The sequence below is a fragment of the Bos javanicus genome, chromosome 11 (genome assembly GCF_032452875.1).
Source record: "Bos javanicus breed banteng chromosome 11, ARS-OSU_banteng_1.0, whole genome shotgun sequence".
NCBI lineage: Eukaryota > Metazoa > Chordata > Mammalia > Artiodactyla > Bovidae > Bos > Bos javanicus.
In genome coordinates, this window is record NC_083878.1 from 7,801,460 (window position 1) to 7,815,349 (window position 13,890).

Genomic DNA, 13,890 nt, shown 5'->3' on the forward strand with positions numbered 1-13,890 from the left:
AGGGAACTAAGCCTAGTTAGTATATATTTGCATAATTATCTCGCCGTGAATGGATGTGTGGCTGGGCACAGGGTGGAGGTCACCCATGGACACTGGGCGCCAGGAAGGACTCGAGCCACCCACCCCCTCCCCCCCGCCACCCCCGGGTCAACACCTCGGACCCCTCCCTGCAAAGTCTTGTGCATTTTAAGCGTTGGGTTCTTGGAAAAAAAAAAAAAAAAGAAAAGCAGGACTCCTTCAAATGAGCTCACGTGGGAGTAAAGTAGAAAAGTTTAGGCTCCAGACACTGGGGTCTACTTCCCATTTAAGGGCAGGGGTGAGCCTGTGGCCACATCCACCTGCAGCCACCCCTGGAAGGTGGGGAAGAAGGAAGGGGTGGGGGTAAAAGATGCTGCGGTCACCAGGGGTCAGAGATGCTGGGCGAAAGCAAGTGTTTAAGAAACACGATTATACGATACTGTAGAATTCATGGCAGTAGCACCCTGAGTTTAAATATAGCTCTGTGACTGTTAGCAAAATGATGTGGTTATGAAATGACTATTAATATAGCTGTTTGCCTCAGACAGAAGGGGGAGTCGGGGGTGGGGGGAGAGAAGGAAGGGGGCAGGGGAAAGAGAGAGAGGGAAACTTCACCTGAGTTATGAAAGCTCGTTTATTTTTAGGCTAAATGCATCCCTTTTAAGACTAACCTTTACTTTTTTTTGCTTTGAAACTTCTCAAATTACAGCTTCCAAAAACTAAAAAAAAAAAAAAAAAGAAAAAAAACCCACATATCCACCAGGGCAAGAGGAATAAATGGTCAAAGTGGCCCCTGGGCTGCCTTGATTAGTAACAACCCTTACATCTCACAAAATACTTTCTTAAGTTGCCGAAATTCCAAAGATGTCAAATATTTCCCTCATTCATGTCACTGTCATTTTAAATCAAATTTCTTTGAGCTCCCTAGACCCATACATTTGAAAAGAAGAGAGGGCACTTCTTGATAGGAAATTTACTCTTCGTGTTTTTCTGTAAGAAAACTTTGAGTTTTTCTTTTTTAATCCTTTAATTGTTTTTGGTTTTGTCTTGCCTTAGTATCTGAACTATAGAATTAAACCCTGGTTACGTGATCATCTCTGCTTTAAAAGTCTCCTGTAAAGCATTTTTACTGCTTTAACATTTTTCATTCAGCACATTAAACAAGCCATTGCTCTTTTTAGGTGGGGATTACTAATAGTGTTTTGATGGATTGATAATTAATCACTGGGCTGCTCCTTGCCTTACATTACTCTACGAATGACCCTGGGAGGCTGGTTACAAATAAGCTTGAAATACACTTCTTTCCAAGTACAGCTCTTGAAGGAGGCGGGTTATCTCAGGTAGGCAACTGGCTTATGCTATGTGTAGTAAATGCCTCTGTGTTTTAAGTGAAACACCAGACTGTCTGGCTATTAGCCAGTTTCATGTAAATAGGGAAAAAAAAGTACTCTCCTGTGGCAGTATTTCTATCACTTTCCTCATTTAATGGTCCAACATGGTATTCATTTCAGGGAAGAAGAAAATATGAACATTATACTTTCCACTGAAACCAAATTGTTGTTCCCACTCTCTGTGTGTTCATGAATTGCTGCATGCCAGGCTTCCCCATGCTTTACCATCTCCTAGAGTTTGCTCAAATTCATGTCCATTGAGTTGGTGAGGCCATCCAACCATCTCATTCTCTGTTGCCCCTGTCTTCTCCTCCTGCCTTCAATCTTCCCCAGCATGATGCTTTTCCAATTCCAATGAGTCAGCTCTTTGCATCAGGTGGCCAAAATTTTGGAACTTTAGCAATTCTGCGGTGCTCAGCCTTCTTTAAGGTCTAACTCTCACATCCATACATGACTACTGGAACCACATTAGCCATTTGAATTGGGTTGGCTTCGAAGAACCACAACTGTCTAAAATATCCCAAGTTAACATTTCTCTAACTAATACAGATGAAGTCAGAGGGCTTGTAAAGAAAGATAGTGCATGCATACTCAGTCGCTAAGTCATGTTTAACTCTTTGCAACCCCATGGGCTGTAGCCTACTGGGCTCCTGTCCATGGGATTTCCCAGTCAAAAATACTGGAGTGGGTTACCATTTCCTACTCCAGTGGATCTTTCTGACTCAGGGATCGAACCTATGTCTCCTGTGTTGGCAGGCGAATTCTTTACCACTGAGCCACCAGGGAATCCAAAGACAGATAGACATTTTAAAGAACCAATCCAAATTGAAGTCTTCCCTCCTCAATACTCCTGTGAATCACAGGGGTTAGCTTTCAACTAGCTGTTTGAGTCCACTGGAATCATTCCTTCTCATCCAAGTCAGTGTGCACACACTGAGTACTTACTGTATGCAGGTGGGTGCGGGGGGAGTGTGGAGGCTGGGGCAGTGCGTGTAGGCAGATGGGAAATGTCTGGAATCTGAGCACTGCCCCATGGAGTTTGTGAGCAAGGATTCAGGCATGCAAGGTGCCCTGACATAGAGCCACTCCTTGCTGGATTTTCTATTCTTTAAGACTTTCCATGGTTAAAGTTATTTCCTCTTAAATCACTCCCTTGAAATGAAATCGATCCCCTGAAATTCCTAAATGTATAAATGTCCAGTGAACGGTTTGCCTATTCTAGTATGAAAACTCCTTGGGCTAAATTTCTTACTGATGTTCACTATCCATGTGAGATTTAATAGAAATTACATTCCATGCTATAGTGCAAAAGGGCCAATAGACTCTGATCCATCTTATAAAATAGGCATGAAATATGTACACCTTTGTATGTGAGATAATATAGATTTATGTTTCTGTTACTACCTGTTGGTCATTTGTTAAAATTCTCTATGAAATATACCATAATTTATGTTTCTAAAATACTACCTTTTGAGAGACCTCCCTGGTGGTCCAGTGGTTAAGAATCCACCTTGCAATGCAAGGGACATGGGTTTGATTCCTGGTCAGGGAGCTGAGATCCCACATGCCTTTGAACAACTAAGATCTCATGCTGCAACAATTGAGCCCAGGTACTACAAGTAGAGAGAGTCCATGCACTGCAGTGAAAGATTGCATATGATGCAACTAAGACCCTCTGCAGCCAAATAAATAAATACATAATATTAAAAAGAAGAACCACTACCCTTTGAGAAAGAAACTCCATATTTGAAGATGCCTCTGTCCTCTCCATCAGGGATGCTTTTACTTCAGGTTCAGCAAAATTCTGGGACATGTTCTTCAAAACAGCCATGTTTTGTCTGAAACATTTTGCAGATAAAGATGTCAAAAAATATATGGTTGAGCAAAGACCTCCCCTAATTTGGTTTTGACTTAAGTTCCAGTTATGCTAATTACAGAAGTAGAGCTGAAATTTCCTTTTCTCATTATTAAAGCACACCACTTTCATCATCATGGACTACTTTATCTGGCTACAAAGGCCCCGATTCTCAGTAGCTTCATGCCTCCCACAAATAGCTCATGGGCAGAGTCTGCAGAGGAAGAGCAATTGTGGAAATGCCTGCCAGTGGCTTGACCCTCATCCCCAAAGGAGTGGATGAATGATGTCATTCCAAGCATTAAAAAAAAAAAAAAGCAGAGGAAGAATCATATTATTATCTCAATGTTCCCAAACACCAGAGTCTCATTATGATAATTTAGTGCTTCTCAATCTGCATTTACAATTTCACCTGAAAAACCCTTTATGCTTCCTTCCATGTAAAGTTGAAGTTAGAACAGAATCTGGCCAAGGTCCATCAACCAGAAAGAGGGAAGCTGAGAAAGTGAGCATCCCCCCCCCGCCCCCACCCCCGCAAGAAAAGAGGCACTGCTGCCTTGCTGGGTAGCGGGAAAACAGAGGCAGCAGAATTCCAGCAGTTTCCAGAAAACTGGTCTTCATGACTCCTCCAGGGATAGTGCTGGTGTGGCTGGTGTGTTTCAGGCTCTGTTCTAGACGCAGGGGAGCAGCCAGAGCGCTGGCAGCAGACTCAGTCCCAGATCATCTGGACCAACTGCAGCATCTTTTCCAAGCCGATGTCCTACCAGGTTGGGTGCCTAAAAGCAGCCACAGTGGGAGGGTCTACACCTTGGAAATCAACAAATGCTATAAGTCATGTTGTTTTCCTTCCATTCAGAGAGCTGGTTGCTAGTCATTTTCAGCACACCACTGATTATATTCTCCAGGAGGAGAGACAGATAATGGACAATTAATGTGTCACAGGTTGGGAGGTGGTTATGCTATGAAGATAAATAAAACATGGCAGGGGAGTGATGAATTGAAATGCCTGAAATCTTGTACTTTTTCTCTGGTTTTCATTTTAGTAGGGAACACTCGGCTTTCCAGGTGGCGCTAGTAGTAAAGAACCCCACCTGCCAATGAAGGAGACGTAAGAGATTTGGCTTTGACCCCTGGGTTGGGAAGATCCCCTGGAAGAGGGAAGGGCAACTCCAGTATTCTTGCCTGAACAATCCCATGGGCAGAGGAGTGTGGTGAGCTCCAGTCCAGGGCTTGCAATGAGTCAGACACGACTGAAGCGACTTAGCACACGTGCAGAGAACACTCAGGCAGTATCATCTGACTAGGAGGCCGTGGGATCAGGGAGATGAGGGTCTGGGTGCTCACTCCTGTAGTATTGTGACTTTTTGCAAGTCAGCCTTTCTGAGCCACTTACGACATAACTGGGTTGGACGAGATGCTCCCTAGATGGCTCTCTGCTCTCTGATTCTCTCCTGACTTTTTTAAACTAAAGGATTAAATGGAATTTCTCTAGCGAGGCAAAAAAAAAAAAAAAAATTGTGTAAGGGCAGAAACAAATGTTTGGGAAAATATAATAATCATTACCAGATTCACTACAGGCCTCCACACATCTAAAGGTATTTATGAAAGAACAGGGTCCTGTGATCAAGAGGAATCATGTGCAGTTATGATCTGACCCAGAACATTGCAGAGTATAAGGGGGCGCAGATCTTGTGTGAGCTGGGAGCCTTTTACAGAAGAAAGGCTTCTATGTGTGTTTATAGCTGGAAAATGAATTCACTTGAAAACTATTTTTTAATGTGATTAGTGCCCACTGATGACTAAAGCAAGTCTATGGGGTACTCTGAAGTTTTCATGGGGTTGAATACCCTACGCCCCTGCTCCATTCCCCCCCACCCAACAGCAGCCAGGCAGTCGGCAGAGGAGACAGCTGTGATTGTGGACCCTTCCCTCCATCCCAAGGACCAGTTTGGATGGGGCCTGAAACTTATCTCCCTTCTGCCCCATGTGAGAGCTTCCCAACCAGGAGGGTAATGCTCCCTCCTCCTGGAGGAACCAGCCTGTGGAAGAGGCACCGTGGAGAGAGTGCAGAGCCTGCACTCTATGTGACAAGGGCAAGTCCTTCTGGTGCTGACGGGCTGTGATGGATTAGGCAGATCACTCAAGTCTTGGAGCCTGGAGAACATTTTTTTTTTCTTTTTTTCCATCTATAAAAGAGGAAGAAGACCCACTGTCTCCTACCCTGCTTTACGCACTCAGTGCCACAGTGAACATACTGTGTATAAATATTATGCATGCAATTAAGTATACTGTATATATGGGATATACCAGCATGTATACTCAGAGAAGGCAATGGCACCCCACTCCAGTACTCTTGCCTGGAAAATCCCATGGATGGAGGAGCCTGCTGGGCTGCAGTCCATGTGGTCACTAAGAGTCGGACATGACTGAGCGACTTCTCTTTCACTTTTCACTTTCATGCATTGGAGAAGGAAGTGGCAACCCACTCCAGTGTTCTTGCCTGGAGAATCTCAGGGACAGGGGAGCCTGGTGGGCTGCCGTCTATGGGGTCGCACAGAGTTGGATACAACTGAAGCGACTTAGCAGCAGCAGCAGCATGCATACTCTCCATGTGCTGTATACTATATATATGGTATATACTATGATGTATACTATATATACAGTATATGCAATTATATATGCTGTTATGTATACTATATATACATTGTATACTGTTATGTTTACTATTATGCACACTATATACTTTTTATACTATTATATATGTGCTGTTGTTGTTTAGTCACTCAGTCGTGTCTGACTCTTTGAGACTCTGGATTATAGCCCACCAGGCTCCTCTGTCCATGGGATTTCCCAGGCAAGAAGAATACTAGAGTGGGTTGCCACTTCTTTCTTCAGGGGATCTTATCCAGGTATCGAACCTGTGTCTCCTGCATTGGCAGGTGGATTCTTTACCCCTGAGTCACCAGGGAAGTGTGTATACTGTGTATACTATTATGTATACTATTATGTTATACAAAGTGCAACATAGTCTGTATGTTTTTAATAATTATTAATATATATATTATACATGGTAATAATAACTGTTATTATTATTAAGCATGATTACAATGGCATTTCCCCCTAATTAGGGCTTTTGAACTGTAGTATTGGAGAAGACTCTAGAGAGTCTCTTGGACTGCAAGGAGATCAAACCAGTCAATCCTAAAGGAAATCAGTCCTGAATATCCACTGGAAGGACTGATGCTGAAGCTGAAGCTCCAGTACTTTGGCCACCTGATGGGAAGAACTGACTCACTGGAAAAGACTCTGATGCTGGGAAAGACTGAAAGCAGGAGGAGAAGGGGATGACAGAGGATGCGATGGTTGGATGGCATCAATGACTCCATGGACATGAGTTTGAGCACGCTCTGGGAGATAGTGAAGGACAGGGAAGTCTGGCATGCTGCACTCCATGGGGTTGCAACGAGTTGGACACAACAGAGACAAAACTGATTCTTTCTTTGTAGGGGTCTCTCATTCTGGCTACATATATATTTGACAGCACTCCAATCAAGTTCCACAAGGAAACCTTACTGTCCATTTTCTAGGAGGGAGACAATTTATAATGTTCATCCTACAGGGAATTGCAAAGTGAGGAACTCATATCTGATGAGCTGGGTTCAACTGACACTGAAGGGGTACTTCAAACTTGGGATAACTATAGTTTAGATGCTGAACCACAAACACATTTCATATGATGACACTCAGCCCTATGGATGCCTGAGTGTAGTAGTGCCCTTCTTCACAACTTTGGAGCGTTCTGCTCACTGGAAAAAAAAATGTAAAAAAATAACAGGCAATTAAAGGAAATATGAATATAAAAAAAATTTTCATTCTCAACCTTGATTTTTTTTTCAGTCCAGCTGCTTATTATAGCTGTGTACTGTCCTCTCCAGCATTTCTAAAGCTTTTATATGACTTTAAATTTCAAAGCTACAGGTGGCCCACAAGAGCCACACTTCAAAGCCAGTTTTTGATTAAATGAAACAATATTTGTGTAATATGGGTCCCGGATCTTTGAACTTTTCCTGTTCAATTCATCCTACAAAGGTTCAATTAGGGGAGATCATACAACACAGTACCCTGGGCCATTTCCATCTGTCACTCAAGTTTGTCTCTTCAAATATCTTTTCTATCAACCCAGGAAAACAATTTATTTTGAGGATGTAATAATCATAATTCAAAAGCCACTTTCAAAGAAGCAATGTCCTTTGCGAGCGAGCGCGGTGTCGGCCCACGTAAGCACCATTTGAAGTGAAATTCTAAGCCTTGGCAGCCGCCGAGTCCTCGTCGTGTTACAACTTGTCTTACTATTGATAACTTGTACTTGCTGCCAACAAAAAACTCCCCGCCCGAGAGGCCCAGCGTTGGGCCAGCCTTTGTATTTTCGACTGGAGCATATTTCACTTCTGAATCTTGTGGTTTTGCCTTCAATGAAGGAAAAACTGATCTTCACAGTTTTAAACTTGTTAATTCAAGCCATATGTCAGAAACCCAGTCTCCATATGGTGCTATCCCACCTTATATTTACAGGGGGCTGCTTTCAAAACATTATTCTCAAAGCTGTATTTGCCCCAAAGTTAATATGTGGCATCCTGTGCTCTGAGTCCTGTTTTTAAATATCGCAGGCTCGGAGATTGCAGGCTGATAGAGCAAAATAGACTGATTATTAAAGACTAATTATGGCCTGTTTTATTGGCAAAAATGTGCTAATCAAGGCCTTGACTAGGGAAGTGCACTGAAAAGGAGAACGCTGGTCAATCTCCTCTCGCCAGACATGGTGAAAAGAAAAGAGGAAACAGAGAAAGAAAAGCCATAACCTCTTTGATTATAAATGAGCCTCAGTGCAAAGTGTCCATAACCAATGTAGAATTACAACTAACACACAAAGTCATTTTTGGATCTCAGCTTTGAGGGAGAGGTAGAAAGGAAGCAAAGATTCAAAGGCCCTCAAAATCTCAGAGACTAGCAAGTACCTTAACTCACTGCCCAGTGCTTTGAAACTGGGATGTCCACCCAGCAATCCTAGTGACCTTTAGCATTAGGGGAGAAGCTCTTATTGAACACTGAGTTCACTTTCCCGAACACCTACCAGGAGGCTGCAGATGGATTGAAGCATAATTATCTTCCAACAGCTTTGTTTGATCTGCAGAGTCCAAGCAAGCATGGTTTTGATTTGAGAGATGAGCTTTTGAACGCAGTTGGCACCATATAGACGGTCGGTGCGTGTTAAATATATCATTTCTTTCTTTTTCTGGATAAAAAAAAAAAGTGTGTTTCCTTGTGTCTGGTTTCTGGTGGGCATTTATATCTCCTTTCCTCCTTTGGAGACTCTTGCAAAGTTCGCTGACAAGATTCTTCCATGTGGAGGGCTGCCTGTGAGGCTGCAGGCTCTCACTGCAACTTCAATTCATCCTTCACTGAATCGATTCTGATGTTTTTTTGTTTGTATTTCACCCATTTCTCTCCTGTCCACCCTATCCTTTCTCCTCTATAACTCCTTGCATTCTCTTTCTTCTCCTTCTCCTTTATTTTTGCTAGACAAATAAAAAAATGGCACGAAGTTTTCTTTGCAATTTACGAAATGATTCCAAAGGGATTTTCCAAAACATAAGCAAAATATCGGTTATAAGTACTGCCATGCATTTCAAACTATTTTTTTTCCCTACAGTGATAAAAATGTTGCTATGTGCATAGTTTTCAAGTGAGGAGCAACCGAATCAAGAGAGACATAACGTGAATTCACATTTTTTCTTAAGCCTGAACAAATATGCAGACCTGTGTCTCTACTTTAAAAGCAGGACAGGTTGATGGTGGGAGGAGAAATGAAGGAGGCATGGGAGAGAAAGACAAGTTTCGTGACTTAGTAACTATTCATAGTCTCTGTGACACCCCCGATTCTAAGAACAAAACGTAGCAGTTTTCTGAAATTAAAAACACGCACATGTGAATGAGCTGGCTCAAGGATTAAGTTGGAGTGGGGGCGGAAATCCATTCAGGATTTTCCCAGTGAGTTTACGCTTCCAACCAATCAAGCCACGAGAGTGCACGATCTCCTTTGCTACTGCAGTGTGGGGGAGACGGGCATGCAAAGGATGCTCCATGGCTCATCCTGCAGACCTGCCAGAGAGAAGGGGCTCAGCCCAGCCTTGCCTTTGGGGACTGGAGGGAAAGATGAATGCTTTCTTCAGACTCTTAGGTAAAACCCAGCCCAGATAACCTGCTGCATGATGTCCTGCTCTGTTATTTGCAACTTACATTGAGTTAAGACTGAAGAATAATAACAAACTGATTTCTGACGGCTGATTAGCCTGATCTTATCTGAGTCTAGCCACGATGTCCTTTCTGCTCACGGCTTTCTCAGACTTCTGGTGCTATCGAATGAAAGTAATGTGTTTCTAAATTAGACCAGCTTCCTTAGTAGTAACACCGCTTAATGGCTAACTCATTACCAAGGTCGAAAACTAATTATCTTACCAGTGTGCTTTTTTTTTTTAAGGATCTCAAACTCTAAATTGTTTATTTTGGCTTTGATTTTAGTTTTTCCCTCCTCTTTAAGTCTCTCCCTGATAGCCATCATGACTCAGAGGCTACTGGCAAAATGTGGACACTACTCCCCCCTGCCTTTTAATTGAGGATTATGATAAAATTCTGGTTCTGATAGACATGCAGTTTCTAAATCGAAAGAGACACTTTCTGATTGATGCCCTCAATAAATACCACATGAAATTCTATGAAGCTGAGGGCTCTCAAGTTATAAAAACAAGTTGGCTTTGGTCTTGGGAGAATGAGATGTTTTTGCATAGTTTAAGAATAAAAGCATGTTACTCTGACAGGCCCTGTAATTGTGCCTTCTCGATATGCTGCTGTCAGAAAACATCTGGTCCTGCCACTGGACATGTATGAAAAGCTACCTGGGTACCATCTAGTGCTTAATCTGAGCCCCACTTCTTCTAGCACGACCGTCTGGGACCTTTAAGTGGACAATGGCAGATGATGGAATTTCTAGAGGAGCCGACTGCTGGACGGTTACTAAATTATCTTCTAACAAGCTGAGTCACTCAGGACATATTAGGTTAACTGACCATCAGCAGTGATTCCATAAGATAAATTATACCTATTGAGCTGCCGCACAGGCTCAATGTCTGATAAATTATTAATGTCACAGAATTGGAATGATTAAGTTGTAAATAGCAGAATTTTTTTTTTAACTCAAGCTATTTGAAATATTCCCGTTCCTCTTTCTTAAAATGTATCCTCTGATGTTACCATGTGTGTTGTTTATAACAAGGATAATAAAACATTCATCAAATCTTTGAAGCATTAAATGAGTCACGGCGTCTTACTGAAGTATACAACAAATAAATGTGATCTAACAGTGCTGTTTGTATTTATAGTTGTCTTTTAGGAACTTAATGTTTCACTATATATACTAAGTACGTTTACACATTGGGATTGCTGTCTAAGGCTCTGTTTTCAAAAATGTATTGTGATAGTTCATGGTCTTTTGAAATAATGGTGCAACCATGATGACATTGAAGAAAACTGATGTATTACTAGAAATAGGAAGCTAGCAACATGTGTAGCAGTATATTAGACATTCCCTTTTCTTTGTATGAGGGGCACTTTGCATACTTTCAAGCTGCAGAGTAAAATATGTTGGTCTGAAACAGGCATCATTTCATTCTAAAGGAGCTAGAATCACAAGATTGTGGTATCTTAGATCCCTGAGCAGGGATTGACGTGCACCCTGAAGAAGAAACGCAGCATCTTAACCACCAGACCACCAAGGAAGTTCCTAAATTACATTTTTATCTCAATTACCTTCAATATGTGTGGTTCCAGCCTGCGTTTTATTTGTAAAGGTAAATATGGGTGTTTTAATATGAATTTTTATTGGATTTGCTTTGGAAAAAGAAAGTTGCACTAATTTCAATCAAACTAGCATGTGCCTGCCTGTGTGCTAAACTGCTTCAGTTGTGTCTGACTTTTTGAAACCCACCAGGCTCCTCTGTCCCTGGGATTCTCCAGGCAAAAATACTGGAGTGGGTTGCCGTACCCTCCTTCAGAGGATCTTCCCAACCCAGGGATTGAACCCATGCCTCTTACATCTCTTCCATTGGCAGGCAAGTTCTTTACTACTAGCGCCGCCTGGGAAGCGCTATCAAACATCTACACCTTGCGAAATGAAAATTCTGCAGTCGATATACTGGAGCTGAGTGACTTTTTGGGGGCTTCCTTGGTAGCTCAGCTGGTGAAGAATCCACCTGTAATGCAAGAGATCCTGGTTCAATTCCTGGGTTGGGATGATCCCCTGGAGAAAGGATAGGCTACACACTCCAGTATTCATGGGGTTCGCTGGTGGCTCAGCTGGTAAAGAATCCACCTGCAGTGCAGAAGGCCTGGGTTCAATCCCTAGGTTGGGAGTATCCTCTGGAGGAGGGCATGGCAACTCACTCCAGTATTCTTGCCTGGAGAATTCCATGCACAGAGGAGTCTGGTGGGTGGTGGGCTACAGTCCATGAGGTCACAAAGAGTCAGACATGACTGAGTGACTAAGCACAGCACAGTGACTCTTTAGCAGACATCTGCCTCATTCTGACCGCAGGCTTTCCTGCTTGCGGAGCTCTGCACTGCCAGGCTTCTGGCTGAGGGCACCTGAAGTTAAGATGAACAGACCTTCCAGACTGGTGCAGAGATGAACACCGATGAGTGCCAATCAGTTCCCCAGTCCACCTCCCACTGGCCAACCACTGATCAGAGAGGGAGCATGTGTGCATGTGTGCTCTGCACGGTCAATGAGACCCGGAGGGGAAGTCTACTGGGAGATGGGGAGCTGAGAGGGTGAGACAGGAGCCACCTAGGAGGAGACGAAGAATGAAACGACAAAATCGCCCAAGGCAAAATCCTCTCAACTCACTGTAGGCCTCCTCCTTTGACCTTGAACTTCCGTGTGATGCTGCAGATGCAGCGCCCCCTCCCCTCTGCTTTTGGCCCCCAAATGGCATCATGAAGTAAAGAAGCCTGTGCCTTTTCTTCCCTCCACTGACCTCTTGTCCTGGAGAGAAATAAGCTCCTGTATGTTTAGCTCTTTCTACTGGGGTGTCTTGTCACTTGCAGCCAAATACAGTCTCACTGATACAACTAGTGGGGGGCGGGGGGTCATGATGCACAGAAAGGAAACCAAATGGTGCCCCGATGTTCACAGTTAACTCATGCAGTGACATCATCATTGTTTTCCAGTAAAATGATTACTTTCAGAGATGCTATTTTTTTTTTTACATTTTCTCTGCTATATGAAAAAAAAAGCATTATCCTTAAATTGGCCTGATACTTCTTGAATTAATACTCAGTTAAACTTATTAGTGGAGCTTCCCTAGTGGCTCAGTGGTAAAGAATCTGCTAGCCAATGCAGGAGACATGGGTTAGATTCCTGGGTCAGGAAATTCCCCTGGAGAAGGAAATGGCAATCTACTCCAGTATTCTGGCCTGGGAAATCCCATGGACAGAGAAGCCTGGCAGGCTACATACAACCCATGAGGTTGAAAAAGAGTCAGACATGACTTAGCGACTAAACAACAACAACAAAGCTTATTAGTAGGCGATGCATTATATGTCAGAGGAAACAGAACCACGATTATTACAATGCCTTTGAGGGACAGAGGTTCCTGTGTCAAACTTTCATCAGCTTTTTAAAAATCTTTTTAAAACCCAGATGTTTCCTGAGTCTTCATGCCTGCTGGGGTGATCTTTCCCTTTAAGTATTAGGTGCGAATGTTCTCACACATGTCCCATGTTTGGTAGGAATCATGTTCTCCTGTGGGTGGTGATAGTGTTATGTTTATCCTGGTGACCTTGGCTCTGACCTTTGGCTTCTGCTTTTGTTGCTGTTTCCCTCTGTCCTCCCAGCATTGAAGGCAGTCACTTTTCATGCCTATATTTATTCTTTCAACATACACTTAACTTCCACCCACGTGGAGAAAGATTAATGTGGAGATTAAATGAGAGACGATATGTAAAGTGTTAGCTCAAGTGCTCTCAGGAACATCTTTCTTTCTTTGTGGAATCAAGATTCAGTGCATAAACTCCGGCTTAATGGACCTGGATTTCAGTTCCTGGTCCATCCAGTTGACCCCATTTCTATAAACCTGAAAAAAGGGGGTGCATCGTAATACCTAACACTTGAGATAGTTGGAAGGACCAAGCGTAATGTTGTAAATCACCTAGAAAACACATCCTGTATTATTTTTTGGTTTTGACTTTTTATCTCCAGGTTCCCTTTTGCAGATGGGTACCGGGCCATCCTTTCTTCTTCTCCATTAGCATATGGATATCAAAATTGCAGTTAAATGCAAATTTTAAATGCACTTACCCCAGAATTTGTGTAATTCACAATGGTGTATATGATCTACTTCATTAAAACAGAAACTCACTGGGTATGGACGATTTTATTTGATTTTTGTTTTGTTTTGATGTGTCGACCAGACGTTGCTTTTGATGTTCTTAGTGCAGTTAGGGCTGATTTGATGGGGGCTTTGTATTTGATCTGGGGCTTTTACTTTCCTGAATCTCAAATGTATTTGCACA